This window comes from Danio rerio, chromosome 10 (assembly GCF_052040795.2).
Source record: "Danio rerio strain M-AB ecotype USA chromosome 10, GRCz13ab, whole genome shotgun sequence".
NCBI lineage: Eukaryota > Metazoa > Chordata > Actinopteri > Cypriniformes > Danionidae > Danio > Danio rerio.
The window spans coordinates 2,463,544-2,470,000 of record NC_141030.1 but is presented as its reverse complement, the minus strand read 5'-3'; the positions used below and the strand labels follow the sequence as shown (position 1 = coordinate 2,470,000).

At 40.5% G+C, this 6,457-nt stretch overlaps 1 protein-coding gene across 7 annotated transcripts in view; it reads right to left on the bottom strand.

Moving 5' to 3' along the window:
* The window catches only part of cntnap3 (contactin associated protein family member 3), a 231,396-nt gene that overhangs the window by 161,454 nt on the left and 63,485 nt on the right, over window positions 1-6,457 (bottom strand). The window lies entirely within an intron of this gene.

The following is a 6,457-nucleotide window of genomic DNA, read 5'->3' as shown; positions in this document are numbered from 1 at the left end:
AAGTACAAGTGAGTGAAAGATTGAAGCAGTCCTCTGACTGCCTAGACCTGCTGTCTCGAGCGGCTGTGTGTGTGTCTGTGTGTCTGTGTGTGTGTGAGCGGATTTGCAACGGGGGCGGGCGGAGGATCGCGATGCCGGTGTTGTCTATCGGACAAACCGTACGTAATTCGTACATAGCAGAGCTTGCAAAACTGTGTTTTTTTTTTGTCGACAACACGAACGTTGTCAACATAACTCACTGGAAATCCAAAATGCTTCCACACCGGCGACTTCATTGAAAGAGGAGAGGGTTTAAGTTCTGTCGACGGGTCTCCTGCTTCTGCAGTTTAACAAGCACTTCAACAAGCCTGTTTTTTTCCCGCTTGGCAAGCCAAGCTGACGTGACATGGGGGTGTGGCAGCATCGACGATTCTATTTTTTGATTCGATAATCGAAATTGAGCATAAATTTCTATCAATTTCAATTAAAAATCGAAAGCGTGACACCCCTACGAATGTTATAACTATACACTTCTTTTCACTGTGTTCCAGTGTCTCTCAGAAAAGTCCAGCATCTTCTGCTGCTTTTTTTTTTCCAGAGCTTGATGTGAGTCTCCAGTGGGCAGGTGAGCAGATGAGGCGACCGCAGCCTCCGCTTTCTCTCTCTTTAAGTAGAAACATCAGACCGTGAGCTCCAGGCTTTTGAAGCGTGCCGCTCTCAGAGCCTCCTACACACACCGCGTTTGTTTGTTTGTCCACGAGCCAATGTGAATGTGTGTGTGTTAAATAAAAGCACGCACCTTTTGAAGGCTATTTTTCCATAAGGAACAACAATTACACTCCCTCCTACTCCAGTCATTAATGCTGTCGGCTCCTGGAAACATGTTTGCACTTAACATGTAATAGGCTAAAAAATGATTCCTTAAGCCAATCTATTAGCTCTTGAAATGAGTTCTTTGAATTGATCTGTAATGCAGGTCACCTGTCGGTCTCAAGAGGGATGCTTTCACGCAACACAAGCGCAGCTAATGCGATAAACCGCTGCATTTACTGAAGCCGATGAAGTGCCACAAATGACACCAGATGCTCATGGTCATCAAAGGTGCAGCGACCCACATGGCTTTGAATGCTTATATGAACAGAATAACCCGCAACTTGCATTTCATTCCTTTAGCATTTAAATGTCCCAGGAAGTGCTTTGAAGTGTGCATCTTTGTATTCGATGTTTGACGTAATTTCAACTGAAACACAAAGATCAGACCGAGGGTTAGGGTGGGGCTAAGTAGGAGCGCTCAGTCTGATCCCCTGGGCTCTGCAAAGGTCGGAGAAATTCCAAACTGAACCAAAACAAATGATTACAATTGGCTTAAAGCTGCAGTAGGTGATTGTCTTCAGAAACGTGTTTAGTTGTGCTGGTTAAAGGTCTCTTCACAGTCTAACAGTAATGATTAAAGTAAATGATCTAAATGTATTTATATGTATTTTGATATTTTGGATAAGGCATAAAACTAAAAAATGTTCATCCAATTAAATAGAGTCGGACCGACATCTCTCATAATTCCGATAAGTAACTCAAACTGTCAGTCAACAAATGCAGACAGGGCCGGAGTGGGACTCCTTTTCAGCCCTGGAGTTTCAAGCCTCAGACCGGCCCACCTCAGTTCACGACTGACTATATTAAAATAAGATCATTTCCAATTCAGTTTCTAATTACACTATAACGTCTTTTTTTGAGAGAACAGCTGCTTTAGAACTTCAAATGTTCAACAACCCTTAAAGTATTATATGTCTTAAGTAACAATAAAAATGAAAAAAAAAAAAAAACATACTCAGACGAGGATCAAACCCAGGTCGGTGACATCACATACTAACGTGCTAACCACTGGACCACAACAGTCATATTATGAGAAGGGACTCATCTAAGTTATATTATCATTAACCTGAAAGCTGGTTATATATAAAAAGAGCAAAAAAATTGCGGTAAAATAATGAATAAGAAGACTGTGGTCAAGTAAATAAATAAATTCATTTAAAAAGTGTGCTGCTTTTTAAAAAAAGACTGCTGAGAGCAACAGATTCTGGAGCTAGGGACACTGGCCCTCGCGGCCAAAAAAACGAACCGGCCCACCGGGAATTATCCCGGTCCTCCCGATTGGCCAATCCGGGCCTGAACGCAGATTGGGCTTTTGCGCATCTCTGGTCACGCATATCTGCCCTTAGCGTGTGCATGCCTGCTGCACGTGCACGCCTAGATGAGCGAAATGTGCACGCAAGACTGTCAGTTGCGGCAAAATCAAATGCTGAATTGAAACTTTTTAAACTCCTGAATCAGTATTGGAGTTACTTTTGCATGCTGGAGGAAGGACGACACCATAAATGCAAAAATGTCAAATAAAATAAAGTCAATCGTTTTTGTTCTATACAGAGACATATTTTATCATTTCGATGAGCAGTATTTCTTTTGGGTTGTGCAGTTTAATTCACAAAATGTCTTAAAAGTATGTTGAATACTGTAAACTCGCTGATTTTTTTGGTCGCATCCATAACGCACGTTTATTTCCCTCATTTAAAGTTCAAAACCTGTTTACAGATTGATATTTTTCTGGTCCCTTAACTCTGTGGTCAGTTGTTCTGGAGAATATAAACAGATGTTTTAATATTACATTAACATATACTTTCTTTGTGTATTTACGTTTGGAGTTTTTACTGCAAATGTCACATCGAAAACGCTGGAATTGCTCTACTGTATTTTCTCACATTTTGCCATTTCCTAACTCCATGTGGGGAGACAACAAATTGTTGGTGTTTCTGACATTTTAACGACATTGAAAGCAGAAAATATATATATATATATATATATATATATATATATATATATATATATATAGACAAACAATGGTAAAAAACAATTAGTAAATAAAAAAAATAAGTGTTTCTCAACTAGGGCGAAGCAGTGGCGCAGTAGGTAGTGCTGTCGCCTCACAGCAAGAAGGTTGCTGGGTCGCTGGTTCGAGCCTCGCCTCAGTTAATGTTTCTGTGTGGAGTTTGCATGTTCTCCCTGCGTTCGCGTGGGTTTCCTCCGGGTGCTCCGGTTTCCCCCACAGTCCAAAGACATGCGGTACAGGTGAATTGGGTAGGCTAAATTGTCCGTAGTGTATGAGTGTGTGTGTAAATGTGTGTGTGGGTGTTTCCCAGAGAGGGGTTGCAGCTGGAAGGACATCAATTGCATAAAAAAAATGTGCTGGATAAGTTGGTGGTTCATTCTGCTGTGGCGACCCTGGATAAATAAAGGCACTAAGCCGACAAGAAAATGAATGAATGAATTTCTCAACTAGAATCAGAATTATTTTCACCTGTATTCTTTATTATACTTTATAAAATCAATTTTTCTCCCTCCAACGCAAGACATGATTACAGCCTTGTCTTGAAGTACCAATTTCTATATGATGAGGGGAAAATAAGCTAGTATTATTGCAAAATTGAAAGGGTAAAATCAGGCCATTATGCTGGAATAAATAGACATTGCTGGGTCAGGTTAGACCAACATGTTCTGTCCTATTATCCAGGAGCTTGATTAAAACAACAGAAATTGAGTTGTTTTTTAATGATTTTCAGAGATTGGTTGTATATTCTTGTCATTGGTGAAGATACACTTCACAAAAGTCGAAAATTCACTAGTTAAAAAATTAGGGGAAAGCTCTTAATCTAAGGTGTGGACCAGTTAATTCCGAAGATAATTCCAAGATAGGGCAAAATGTTCACCAAAATTCTATTGTATTGTAGAACTGGTCTACACCTTAGTCATGGACAAGAATCTGTGTTACAGCTTTGTACTTATCTAGCAATTAAATGTATTCTTTTGTTGTGGTCATCTCCTAACATTCCTTAATACGTGGTTGAATCCGACTGCCATGTTCTTACCCGTAGAAAAACTGACTCACGACTTGTGTCAGAAATCTGAAGATTTCTGGTACATCTGAAACTCTCTATGGGAGTTTTTGGAGAATGTATTTTGATTTTTGTTTATTTTACCCTTCACAAAGACTTGAATTACTAGCTGATGAGCGATTGTATAATAGATGGCTGTATTATTGTGTATGATGACATGGGATATCTATCCCAGTAGACACACAATGTCAAAATTCATTAATACAATGTTATTTTGACTTCCAATAACAATGTGTAATGACGTTGGTTGATTTTAGGCTGTGCTGGAAAGTGAGCAAAATCCAACGTTAAGCCCAGATCTTAAACCAATGTCATATTGACGTCATATACTGACATTTTTTCGTCAGGTATAGCAACAATAATCCTAAAATCTGATAGACGTCATATTGGTAACGCTGACACAGCATCAAGCTGCAACATCATTAGACATTGATATGTGGTTGTTTTTTTTAGGTTACGTTGGAAAGTTACCAAAATACAATGCCTGTCCAATGTTGGGCATTGATGTCAGCCTGACGTTGAATTCTAAGGTCTATCCCAATTTATAACTCAAAACAAAATTCAACGTCCCAAAATGTTGGGGTACAACGTCAATCTGATGTCATGTTGACATCCTGTGCCAGCTGGGATACCACTGTTTTGTCAACAAATCAAAAACAAAAAAGTATGTAGAGATCTTCAGCCAGACTCTTGAACGTCATCACAGGAAAATTCTGAAGAAATTAAGTGCAAATTTTCAATAAAATTATTTTTAGAACCAACTTTACAAGTGCCTGTTCTTTGTCATGGTTTCATTAGGAAACAATGTCCATCTAATTATGGGGTGGGCAAACTCGGTCCTGGAGGGCCGGTGTCCTGCACAGCTTAGCTCCAACTCTAATCAAACACACCTGCTTATAGATTTCTAGTGATCTTGAAGACACTGATCAGCTTGTTCAGGTGTTTTTGATTAGTGTTGGAGCTAAACTATGCATGACACCGGCCCTCCAGGATCAAGGTTGCCCACCCCTGATCTAATTGTTCATGTTTAACCGAGCATCACTTAATCTTTTGTATTCTTGGTTTAAATAACTGTATAGTATGAACTCTTTTTCTGTCATGCCAGCCAAAAGAGTGCCAATGAAGTCCTGAAACTTTGGGCAAGTGGGTGACCTGAGGCAGCTCTCTGAAACTGTGTCAGAGTCTCCACTCGCACTTTTGTGCACAGTGTGACAATATTGTTTTTATTTTTGGCTTCATGTGGACGATGCTGAAACCTTTTTTTTTTTTTTTTTTTTTACAAATCTCCTTCTCACTTGAAAGCTCATTAGTTGCACGGTTTTATAAGAAGTGTTCTGTTTACATACCTCTACAAGACTACAGTGCAAAATGTTGTCACTTTTATCTTGAACACTCACTGACTCATTTGGTTTAGTCCCTTAGTTATCAAGAGTTGCCACAGCGGAATGAACAGCCAGGCTGGTTCCAGCTGATAGAAAGGTAACAGTAACTCAAATAAGCACTCGTTACAACCGAGGTCTGCAGAAGAGCATCTCTGAACACTCAACACGTCCAACCTTGAAGCAGATGGGCTACAGCAGCAGAAGACCACACCGGGTGCCGCTTCTGTCAGCTAAGAACAGGAAACTGAGGCTACAATTCACACAGGCTCAACAAAACTGGACAATAGAAGATTGGAGAAACGTTGCCTGCTCTGATCCCAGCTGAAAAATCCAGCTTAAACCAGCCTAGGCTGGTTGGCTGGTTTTAGCTGGCCGACCAGCCTGGTTTTAGAGGGGTTTTGGCCATTTCCAGGCTGGTTTCCAGCCATTTGCAGCCTGGTCTTAGCCTGACCAGCTAAGACCAGGCTGGAAATGGCTGGAAACCAGTCTGGAAATGGCCAAAACCCCTCTAAAACCAGCCTGGTCGACCAGCTAAAACCAGCCAACCAGCTTAAGCTGGTTTAAGCTGGATTTTTCAGCAGGGATGAGTCTCCATTTCTGCTGCCACATTCGAATAGTCGGGTCAGAATTTGGCATCAACAACATGAAAGCATGGATCCATCCTGCCTTGTATCAACAGTTCAGGATGGTGGTGGTGGTGTAATGGTGTGGGAGGTATTTTCTGACAAATCTGCAGCAACTGTGTGATGCCATCATGTCAATATGGACCAAAATCTCTGAGGAATATTTTACAGTTCCTTGCTGAAACTTCTGCTACGACGGATTAAAGCAGTTCTGAGGGCAAAAGGGAGTCCAACCCAGTCCTAGTAAGGTGTACCTAATAAAGTGGCCGATGTATGTGCATTTTTCTTTCATTTCTTTGTACATTTAATGATACTTTTCTAATGTAGTTAGCCATGTCGTTCCATATACAACAGTTAATCTTCATAATGACAAAAGCAGAATGACCACATGACCTTATTGTTCATAATCAACAGTTCTGCAGGCTCATAATCAACGTCATCTTATCAACACGGAGTATTCACATCAATGTCATATATCAGACTGATTGGAGATGTTCACCTTTCCAGCCCCTACTGATCAAACTAT